Here is a 12,352-nt window from a genome sequence, read left to right as displayed (position 1 = left end):
TACTCAGATGACATAGAAGAACAACAATTTGACACTGAAATTAACTAAGTGACATACAGAGGCACACAGCATGAACAATTAATATGTCATTATGAGATTTTTTTAAAAAGTTAATTCTAATTAGTTACTTTATTTTCACATTGCTTTTGTCATGGCCTTATATTGCTTATTACCCTTGAATGCAAATCAAATTGTTTGACCAAGGAATAAAGTCAAAATTAATTTTCTTACAAAATTGGAATTTTCAAGTACTGTATTAGCTATGAGTGTGGCAGGTTCCAAAGTTGAGGATGCTGCAGACAGCCCCCCTTTCCCTGTCTCTCAGCTCGGCCTGCCTCTCCACTATCCTAATCCTTAGGTATTTCTCATGCTCTTAGCTTATGTGGTCTTCCATTCCTAAGATCCCTGAATATAGGAAAAAGATTTTATTTTCTGTTCCTCTTCTTATGAAAACTTCAAAAGAACTTTGGTAGAACTGTTTTTTGGTATGTCTAATTAGCTGAAATGCTCTGGTTGGCCTGTCTGGATGTCATCCTTCCAACTTCACAGAAAGGTAGAGAGAGCCTTGTAATTGATATCAGATAAGACAAGACAGTTCATGGATGCTAGACAGGAAAACCCAACATGAATCGTTTACTGTAGGGACCGGAAAGATTGCTCAGAAGTTAAATCAAACAGTGCATTCTGCTTCTCAGTGCACTTTTTACCAAGGGATAACAAGAAGCAAACTAACATTGGAAAATTCAAAGAATGGCCACAGTCATGGGAGAGAGCTGTAAAAATATGGCAGCTAGGGCCGGACGGTGGTGGCGCACGCCTTTAATCCCAGCACTCGGGAGGCAGAGCCAGGCGGATCTCTGTGAGTTCGAGGCCAGCCTGGGCTACAGAGTGAGTTCCAGGAAAGGCTCAAAGCTACACAGAGAAACCCTGTCTCGAAAAATCAAAAAAAAAATATGGCAGCTATTCTGTGAAGTATTTATTTCATATTCTGCAGTTATTTGAAAAAATTCTTTAAAACACCTTAAATATACAAGAAAATAATAATTTTCTTAATGTATTATAGGCCACAACATAAATTTCAGCATCACAAAGTTAAAATACAAATATGAACTTTTGACTGAAAATTTTAGTTTTTGCTTTAATTTGCATCATCCCTATAGTACTTTAGGGATTGTGTCATCCTCTATTTCCTTTGATGATTCATGAAGTTTGCTGAGCATGGATAGTACAGAATCTCCCCCATTTCATATGGATGGCAAAAGAGATATTGAAAGATGCATATTCCTCTACGTTATACAAGCCCATACCATATAGTGACCATGGGATACAGGAATGCCACTTTTCCTTATTCCTTTTCTTTTGTGCATTTGTACCCCAGGATGACAACATGTGGTCTGAAAAAAATGCAGCAGTGACTGGAAAGCCACCCACCCTCCTGTGTGACAGGTTTTCTGCACTTGTATGCCCAGCATCTCTGTGGAGCTCAGAAACGTCTTTTGTTTGTTTGTTTGTTTGTTTGTTGAACCCAAAGTATTAAAATCAACTGCACAAAATCCTCATCCTTTACCTGATTGAAGACCCACTTTCTGCTGTCATTTACTTTGTATATTAGTCACAAGTCAGTACTGCATGGAGAGACCTAGGCATTTTTTCTCATTTTTTCCCCCTGCAATAGCTGTATAACCTTGGACAAGGTCCTTAACTGCCCTGAGCTATAGTTTCTTTTTGAATAAATGAGGCAGGTTTAGATAATTTCTGAAGTTCTTTCCAACTTTAAGTGCTTTGCAGTTAGAGCACTAAGCATCCCTTCATTGTGTTACCAATTTTATGTTTTTCACATATTTTTCTACTTTACATTCGATCCAATTTAGGGTGTACACAAAGAATGGTGTCAGAAATGTCATTTTGGCACTTTCTATGTTCTTTTTATCTTTTCTCCTAAATTGATTTTGAATGCCAAATTGAATAATTGTTTTCACAAATGTTATGTGTGTTTTTCTTGATATTCTGCTTCACATATGTTTTACAGAATTTATGCATGATGCAATTTCTTTTAATGAGTTTCTTCATTTTGAAAGCAAATATTTACAGCCACAGTGTTCAGCTCTTTCTCTTTGCTTTGGGGAGGCCCAGACTAAGTATGGTCCTGGTTTATTCACAACTCTGTTCTTCATGGGTTGAGATCACCTTCTGAAGAACAGCAGCGATATTTTTCAGGATGGCTGTGAGGTCAAGATGAAGTGCTAAACTTATAGTAGGCTTTACAAGAACAAGCAACTGTATGCACTGGCTCCGCTTCGTCAAGGGAGGCATCTGTGGCTGGAATACAGCACTTAGGGATTTTTGAAATGCCAGTTGCAGGTAACAAGGAAGGTTGAGCTAAAAGAAATAGTCATGCTGCCTTATTTTTACCAGAAAATACACGACTTTGTATTGAGAAGGTATGCAGTTGCTTGAATGGCCATATGGATTCTGTCCCCCATTGCAATAAACTCATCATAACACCTGCAAAGAAATAGTGCTGACAATGATTTTCAATAGGCTCCATGTTCATAAATGTAAGTGTTCAAAAATAATAAATGTTCCCAGCAATAGGGGTATTTACAAAGGCTAGGGACCCCAGAGGGTTTGAAATAGAGTTCTTTCATTAGATGACATTCATAGAAGGTCAAGCAATTGTGTTTAGAGAATCATTTCTCAGCTTTGGAAATATTTAGAATTGATGTTGTTTTTTCTGTCACTTCAAAAATCATTTTTCTCACTTAATCTTATCCCATCATTCTGCCTAGAGTATTCTATGTTCAGTGAATATGTCCATCTTTCAAGCTTTGAAGCATGCTTACATATGCACTATATGGTGATTGGAATCATCCAAAGAGGCAAACTATTTAGTTCTTATTTAAATTCCTAACAAGATAAAAATTGTGCTAGGGAAGGATCAGTCTTAAATGAAGCATGCCATTGTTCATGCCCAATTAAAAAATGCTTTTTTAGAGATTGTTAAGGCTATGGTACATTTATATGGAATAGGTCCAGGGAAAGTGCTTGGTTAAGAAGTGAGTGACGGAGGTACAAGTACAAAGGAAGTTAACAGTTAAGTGTTAAAATGTGGTAAAATGTACACAAAGATATACAAAATGTTTCTGTGGCACATTTTAATAAAAACATTGTTGAAAGCAATATTTTAATAAACTATTTGGGGCATGAAACATATTTAACCCTTCCCTTCCATGGGAGGTGGGCAGAAGTTAACTGTAGGGTACTTTTTTTTTTCTAATAGAATGTGCAGTTGGATTTATGGTGGGGGCAGCCATAAAGGGGATGAATTTCTGTTATTTTCCAACACCATGGTTTATGTCTTCTCTAAATAAAATTTCAATTTTTAAATAAACCAGTGCAAAGGAACAGCATAAGGCTAACTTGAATTAGTGCCCACTGGAATACTTATTTGTAATTATGATTTTAACCATTGGTAATGATTACCACTTCCCACAATGTCACATGTTTCTATTCTCATTTGAACCTAGAGAGTCAAATTCTGGTAATATATATTGGCATTTGACCCACATCTTAGAGTTTCTATTGTTTTTATAAAACACTATGGTGATATTTTATTTGTACTGAAATGTGATTTTATTTGTATGTTAATAAATAAAGTGGCCCAGGGGTCAGAGTTATTAGAGCCATAGCAAAGGCTGGGCTGTGGTGGTGCACACCTTTAATCCCAGCACTTGGTAAGCAGAGCTAGGTAGATCTCTGTGTGGTCAAGGATACAGCCAGCATTGGAGACACATGCCTTTAATCTCAATACCAACCATAGAAGACCTGGAAGTTTGTACAGACAGGCAGTGACGAGAAGGTCATGTGGTTGGGTTTACAACCAATGAGAAGGCAGAACAGAAAGTCTATATAAAGACAAACACACAGGAAGTAGGTCTGTCTTGGCTGAAGAGGATCACTGAAGCAGGAAGGGTAAGGTTCTTAGCTCTGACCTCTTGGGCTTTTATCTTTACATTGGCTCTGTATTTCTTATTTAATAACACAGTTGGTTACTTCTACAATGGTGCCCAATGTGTTGGCAAGAGTTTCTACCTAAAACCTGAGTAAAAAGATACTAAAATGGAGCTAAAAACAGTTCCTAGTTGTCTCTTTCAAGTTAGCGGCAGCCTGCATGTTTGACCTACTATCTACTATGGTGGGTTCCTGGTGTGCATGCTCGACTAGCAGTATAGTGGGAATGAGGCCTCTGCAAGTGGCACATTAAGCTGCGTGGTGGATTTAGCCTTTGCTAGCACAAAACAAAAAAGAGGTTTCTGGGCTACATGCTGCTTTGATAGAAGCATAGACCCACTATTTCTGAGAGTTGATGGCTCTCAGAGCTGGCGGAAAACGTACCACCGCCATGTTGGGAAGCTGAAGTGGGCGGAGCCAGCAGCCACAGTCTGTTTCAGTCTTAGAATGCTGCAGTTTAAAGCAATAGACTCAAGGTAATATAAAAAATAAGCCACATAAAGATGGCTACCACACAGAGAATCTGGATTATATTCTCTTTGATATTCATAACTCAAGAAAAACATTTGATTGCAAAAGCTGTTGAGTTATGCCAAAATGTATATTTTAAAGGTACCTTGACTTCAAAATTTGGATGTAAAGATATGTTGCTTTGGAAAGGAGGCTCTGCTTTTGTTTCCACAGAAAGCCAGAGGCTATGGATTTGTTCCAGATTAAGATACATCAGGTTTGACCAGCCAAGACCCCCTGAAAGGTCTCTGATGACACCAAGGCCCACATGATCCAACATCCAGAACCGTTTCAAGGCAACTGGCTTAGACAATACACCCTCATGGACTGCTCCATAATCCTAAAATTTTCTTTGCGTCCCCATAAGATACAGAGCCCCCGTCAAGCAGGAAGTAGTAAGAGAAGCTATACCCAAATTCCCAAATATACCAAGCTGGCTTTGGAGATGTGTAGAAGTTAAAACCTTCCCTTTTTTTAAAAAATAAAAAAGAAAATAAAGAAAGGGGGAAGTGCTGTGGGATGGTCTGTATGTCAAATCTGTTGCTCTGATTGGTTAATAAATAAAACGCTGATTGGCCAGTGGCCAGGCACGAAGTATAGGCAGGACTAACAGAGAGGAGAATTGAGAGAACAGGAGGGCAGAAGGAGACACTGCCAGCCACCGCCATGATAAGCGGCATGTGAAGATGCCGGTAAGCCACGAGCCACATGGCAAGGTATAGATTTATAGAAATGGATTAATTTAAGATATAAGAACAGTTAGCAAGAAGCCTGCCACGGCCATACAGTTTGTAAGCAATATAAGTCTCTGTGTTTACTTGGTTGGGTCTGAGCGGCTGTGGGACTGGAGGGTGACAGAGATTTGTCCTGACTGTGGACCAGGCAGGAAAACTCTAGCTACAAAACACCATGGCCAAAAGCAACTTGGGAAGCAAAATGTTGCTTTCAGCTTCATAGTTCCATATCACAGTCCATCCCCAAGGGAAGTCAGAGCAGGAACCTGAAGGCAGGAACTGAAGCAGAGGCCCTGGGGGAAAGCGTTGCTTATTGCCTTGCTCTTCATGTTGCTCAGCCTCTTTTCTTTTCTTTTCTTTTTTTTTTTCGAGACTGGGTTTCTCTGTATAGCTTTGTGCCTTTCCTGGGACTCACTCTGTAGCCCAGGCTGGCCTCAAACTCACAGAGATCCGCCTGCCTCTGCCTCCCGAGTGCTGGGATTAAAGGCATGGGCCACCACCGCCCGGCTCAGCCTCCTTTCTTATACACCCTAGGGCCACCTGCCCATGTCACTGTGGGCAGGTTCTTCCCACATCAACCACTAATTAAGAAAATACACTACAAGTTTGTCCAATCTGGTAGAGGAATTTTTTGTTTCAATTGAGGATCCCTTTTTCCAAATGACTTTAGCTCATGTCAAGTTGACATAAAACTAGCCAGCAATAAGACAATCCATGCATGATTTTATTTTTTCTAACCCACTCTGTACAAGTTTTGCATGAATTTTTACCTTTATTTTGATACCAACCATTATTTTACCTAAAATTTACTTTTAGTGCTCCTAACTTTTAAATTGGCTTTTACTTTTCTGTATTTGGATATGTGGCATGCGGCTGTGCTCACAATGGAAAAAGGTCTGGGCTGGGAGTTAAAAGGCATGACTTCATGGACCAGATGTGTTACCTTACAAAGTTTATTTTTTTATTATGCCTATATGTGCAGATTGGAGTGACTAAATTATATATACATTTATACATGTACACATCTGTGTAGATGAATTTCTAAATGGTCTTATTAAATAAGAAACACAGAGCCAAATATAGGGGTGAAAGCCTTAGAGATCAGGGAAATAGTGACAGCCACCAACCTTACCTTTCCAGCTCTGCAGCTACCAAGAGAAGCTTCTTCCTGTCTAACCTGCACCTTTATTGCCTTGATGTTCTGCCTTCTCATTGGCTGTTAGCCTAGCTACCTCACTTCTTTGTCACTGCCCGTCTGTACAGACCTCCAGGTTGTTGTTGTCTATGGTTGGTACTGGGATTAAAGGCATGTGTCATCATGCTTGGCTGTTCCCTAGTGTGTCCTTGAAACACACAGAGACCCTGCCTGCCAAGTGATAGAATTAAGGGCGTGTGCTATCACTGCCTGACTTGTGTTTATGGCTTGCTATGTCCTCTGATCTCCAGGCAAACTTTATTTATTAACATACAAATAAAATATCACCACACATCTGCATGTTTTATTATCTTTAAAAAGCTAAGAATAACAAACTTTTCGTTATCATGTAGAGGCTTTTTATTTTAGCTTCTTCATTAAACACTCATCATTGTGTTGTCTTTCCTCAAATTCAAAAGAATTCCTTCAACTATTTACAAACTATTCTGGACATAGTCCATATCTTTTTTGTTTGGTTTTGCATTTACTTGAGCTTCTGTGATATCATTTCTGAAATAATAAGATGTATTAACCCTTCACAAATCACACATCGATATTGCTTCTACAGATATAATCTCATCTGAAAAGCAGCATCATTGCTACTATGTGACTCGGGAGGACAAAGTAAGTGTTTTACTGAATTTTGGAAATTTCTAATTATTTGTTGCAATTAATGTTCAACTATAGTGCATATATAATGCAAGAAGGGAATGGCTGTGCTACATCTATCCTAGAAAACCATAGATAAACTTGTGGACTGGAATAACCTTTTATGTTAGATTCGATAAAAGAGCAAGTACAGAAGGAACAAGAAATGCCCAGTTCCAAAACTACAATTTAGCATTCTGTGCACTTTTCACTCTATTCAGCATGCATCATTTTATGAATATAATTTATTCAGATAGGTCATTTCTCATGGCGTCCAATGCAGATTTCCTTCCAGAACTAAAATAGATGGAAGTTTTTCCATTTGAGTAGCAGATGCAGTGGTTGGCTGTTTTGGAATTGATTTCAGTCTATTTTGGCAAGGTCTTTTTTAATTTTAATTTTAATTTTACATTTTTTTGTGTATGCCTGGGTGTGGCGCACATGTTGGGGGCGGGAAGACAACTTTCAGGGATTGGTCCTCCTTGTATCACGTGAGTTCTGGGCATTGAATTCAGGTGGTTAGGTTTGGCTGCAAGAGCCTTTACCTACTGGGCCATCTCAAGGCAAAGCTATTTTGCTTACTGCTAGGCACACTGATGTAATTACTGAATGGAATGGGAATAGAGTGGCCTTTGCTACTTATCTTTTTTTCTTTTCAAATATGCTTGATTAACTAATGCAAATCGGTAGATTTGTATATGCTATGTAATTACACATTTGTATTTATATATCCATGCATCTGCATACAAAAAATAACAAGATTTGAGAACTACTATTTCTCATTAATGAAAATGAACCTACACTGCTTTCCTCTGGAGCATTCACTCTGTTTTGATCCTCAGCTCAACTTCTCCTTCTCTAATTCTAATACCAATAATCATCCTTTAACATAATTACCTCCATCATTGTATTGCAGGCCACTATATTGGCTGTGTCTTTGTGTGTGTTTGCATGTGAATGCATATGAATTAGAGTGTTTTTTTTCTGGTGGTCCTTAGGAAGTGGAAGATAGTTTTCTCTAGTAAAATGAATGATATTCCAGAATGTAAACTTCAAATTGCCTTCTTTATTTGTGGGCCACCTGTGGGGCAAGTTGACAAAGATGAGAGAGAATCAGTAGAAATCAAAAGTCCAACAGCTATCCAGTAAACAGTCGACAAAACATAGGAAGTCACTCAACAGTGCCTACATGTTTCCAAGTTGCTCTATGCCTGAGTTTGGAAATAATATCTGATGGCGTTTGCTCTTACATCTTGCTGTCTTTCATTTCCTTTTAATTTTTCCTTCTTTGCTTCTCTTCAGTTTCACAGTATTGTTTCTTTTGGCCAATCTGGCAGATTCCTGGAAAGTTTATGAGGCCTGTGGGGCTGTACTGACCTGATGCTAATTTGGCTCAGCTTCCTTATTAAGGCACATAGGTCCTGGCCTTTTGTGGAGTGGAACTATTTTGTCCCCTTGGGGAAGGGAGTGTCCTGTCTTTCTTAATAATGAAGCAAGATAACTTCAAAACAGAATTGGCATAGTAGAGAGGGAGTCTGTCCACCTCTCTGACATACACTCCATTGTGAGTCGACTTGTAAGAACACTTATCAGTCTCCAACACAGCTAGTTAATTACATAGTGCTCCATTTAGTTTTATTTTAACAATGCTGTGTGTAGTTAACCACAGCTGGATACAAGCATAACTTCTCTTATTCCCCTAAGGTCTGTACATTAAATGAAGCATCCTTGGAATTTTGCTTTTTCAACTTCCATAGGTCAACATTGATTTACCAGCACCGTATGATTTTTATTCCGGTCCCCAGGCTTCATCTTCTCAACACTCACGGGGAAAAACACCTGCTATGGGACCTGCCTTCCTCTGTGTTCCCACTGATTACAATTATGTTGCAGTTTTGGTTTCTGTGTTATAGTGGTAAAGCATTCACACCAGGGCACATGTAGAGCAAGCAGTCAAGTTTATGTTTAGCAGGCAAGTAAGTGAAGGCAAAGTATACCCTCTAGAGTGGAAAACCGACTGAGGTCATGGTCAATGGCAGAGTCTTGTTTCTGGATGGCCCATCTAAGGCTTCTTTGTCTCTCCCTATGGCCACTCAAGGTAGGCTCCTCCCAGAATAGATGGGGGTTATTTAAAGAGAGAATCCTTACATTAAGTCTATTTTAATTAGATGCAAGAACATTTATAAAAATGTAACTGCCTATAAAGTTGAAAAAGGCCACTAGGGGAAAGAACAAAGGTGCTTTGTACATGCTTCTTCTGGAGACAGGCTGTGTGAGAGCTGGCCAGACATGCATGGACTTGTTTTTATCTATCCCAAGGACCTCTCATTTCTCTTATCTGGTTAACTTGGCTATCCAATACTCAGCTGCAAGATCTCTGTTCTTATCCTTGCTGTTTCAACACTACCATTTGTTTTAAAGCTAACAAACAGTTCTATAATCAGCAGGTATAAATCTTTTCTCAGACTTCCAGACTCCTAGAAAACTAGGGTAGATAAACTACAAGGAGTAATTAAATTAGTTTATGGTCTATTGGCCTGTGATTTTTTTTAAGCAGAAACTAGAACACACACACACACACACACACACACACACACACACACACACACACACACTTCATTTTAAAGTCTCCTTCACTGTGCTTTGTGGAAGCAGTGGTAAAAGCTCTTGTAAGATAATCATTCTATGCCCTTTTGCTATTTTCAGACAAAGAAACATCTTTTATTTCAGTACTATTTACAGTTTATTAATTCCTTTATTCAAAAAATGCCCATTTTATGTATATTCTTTGTTCTATGCTAGGAATTAGAAATGATCAGGGTAAATAACTACTCCTCTAATTACTACTATTTTTTTCTTTTCTAAAAGATTTCTTTATTTTCATTTGTGTGTTTCTATGACTGTATGCCGTGTGTGTACAGGCGCCCTCAGATACTAGAAGAAGGCTTCAAATCTCCTGCAACTTGAATTAGAGATAGTTGTGAGCCACCCAATATGGATGCTGGAAACTGAGCTCCAAGGGAAGGCCACCATGAACTTTTGCAGAAATAGCACACAGCAAAGCATGTGAATCAAGACTGTGCAATTCCATTCCCATATTTCTATTAGTTTTTTTTAAAAGATCTGTTTGCTTCAGTTGCTTAAGACGTATTAAGATAGTAGGACTTAGCATATAGGATTACCTAGATCCCCAAATATCACAGGCTCTTTCCATTGCTCCTGGTTATCCTCTAGAAACTGACAATTAGGACCAAAGACACCACACACTTGAGTTACAGAACATGGAAAAATAAAGCTAGTATTGGCCTTGAGGCTCCATCCATACTGACTAGCTTTCATGGTGTTGGCAAGTACTATATACACTACTGGAACAGAAAAGTAATCATCAATCTTACCCATTTATGAAACATACGAGCTCTAATGATGACTGCCCTGGCAAGATATGCTCACTGGTACAATAATGGCACAAATATCATGGGAGCAACCAACTTTCTGATTGAATTTAAGGCCTCCACCAAAGGGTGAAACCCATACCTGGAGTCATAATTGGGGCCAAGAACCTGTGAGGAGTCAGGTTATTGGCACTAGAAGGGAACCTACTTCTATTACTCAGCCAAAGGGACATAGTATTAAACTGACTCCTAATGAGTTCGCTTTATTCCCATAGCTAAGTGTATCTCACAAAATTTATCAGAAAAACTTCTTTTCTATAGATTGTGCGTAACACAAAAATGCACAACTGGTCAAGATGCAGAGAACAAAAAGACTACAGAGTGCTCACCCCTAAAATGAGACCTATGGATGCATTTTCTCAATCGAGCGTCCCTCCTTTAAGATAATTCTAGCTTGTGTCAAGTTGACATAAAACTAGCCAGCACATGTAACTAACAGAGTATCTTATCCAACAGCTTCTGAATATACACTATCCCCAATGTACATGAAATACTGCCTAAAATATATTATTTACTATGTCAGTGAATGCATGAACAAATCAATGAATGAACCAGGCCATCAAGAAGATTGAGATCATGAGTACATGTTGCTTAGTACATGGGAAGTAGTCAGTAAATGTCAGCTCTTACATTTATTAACATCTTCTCATCACAAATTTACTATCAGATGCCTACATTTTCAGTGATTCTACTCTGTTCTAGGTTTAAAACACAAAAATCTATTTTAATTTATCCCCTCAGGTCATATTTACTCATAATGTTTTATCAGGTTTTTTGTATAAAATCCCTATGGAAGTTAATCTTTTCATATTGTTATCTCCAAATTGTGATGCCTTAGGAATCAATCCTCTGTATCATCTCTGGGTATCCCATCTAGGTGACACTCTCCTGGGGGTCCCTGCTTTTACTCTCTTATCAATTCCAGTTTCTCTTTTTCTGTCAATTCTGCTGTACCTATCCTACTTCTGATGGGCTTTATTTGGATAACTTAGTTTTATTGGTAAGTGCAGTATGAAAATGTAAGCCATTACCTTCCTTCCTTTTAAACTAGAAAAAAAATGTGAAGATGTTGAATTACCTATTTCATACTATGATTTATTTGAGGTTCTTTATTGCATGTCTTGATGTGGTTGTGATGAATATCCAAGAGACAGACATATCCCTGTGGTCTTGACAGTGCTTGCATAACTCAGAATTTGTTCTCACAAAATATTTCTTGGACTTATTTTTAGTGTTGCTTGGTCTTTTAGAACTTTGCCTTAAAACTCTGAATCACTTTATATAATCAAAGATAGATTTCCAACCACTCGTGAATTGGTCCAAACTGAATTCTGAACTACATTGCCACAGAACTTAGGCCAGAACAGAACCACTCTGTCCGTGAGGAGCAGCATTTTGTCTGTGAAAAACATAGCTTTTTGTAGTAGAAATCAATCAAGGCATGGCCCAAGGAATACTTTGGGCTTTGTTAAAAGAAACATACTTCCATTAGAAAACTGTGTCTTCCCTAGCTGGTTTAACATCTGAAGAACCAGAGGTTCTTTCAAATATGTGGGCTTATAAATAATTCAAAGGTTATGATGGTCCACATGGTGAAAGTCCTAGTCCAAGGTCTCTCACTGAAACAGCACTCTAAGAAAGGCCCTTTATTCTGTAGAATGCTTGGCTCTTTAGACAAGGCACTTGCTTCCAAACCTATAATCATATCTGTTTTACTTAGTATATTAAAATTTTAGTCATTTATACTCGGTGGTAAGCATGTAAGTTCCCAGTTTTGCCAAAAGTATTAAACGTGGATGGAG

This window comes from Peromyscus eremicus, chromosome 6 (genome assembly GCF_949786415.1).
Source record: "Peromyscus eremicus chromosome 6, PerEre_H2_v1, whole genome shotgun sequence".
Classification (NCBI taxonomy): domain Eukaryota; kingdom Metazoa; phylum Chordata; class Mammalia; order Rodentia; family Cricetidae; genus Peromyscus; species Peromyscus eremicus.
Note: the sequence above shows the minus strand (reverse complement) of the source record.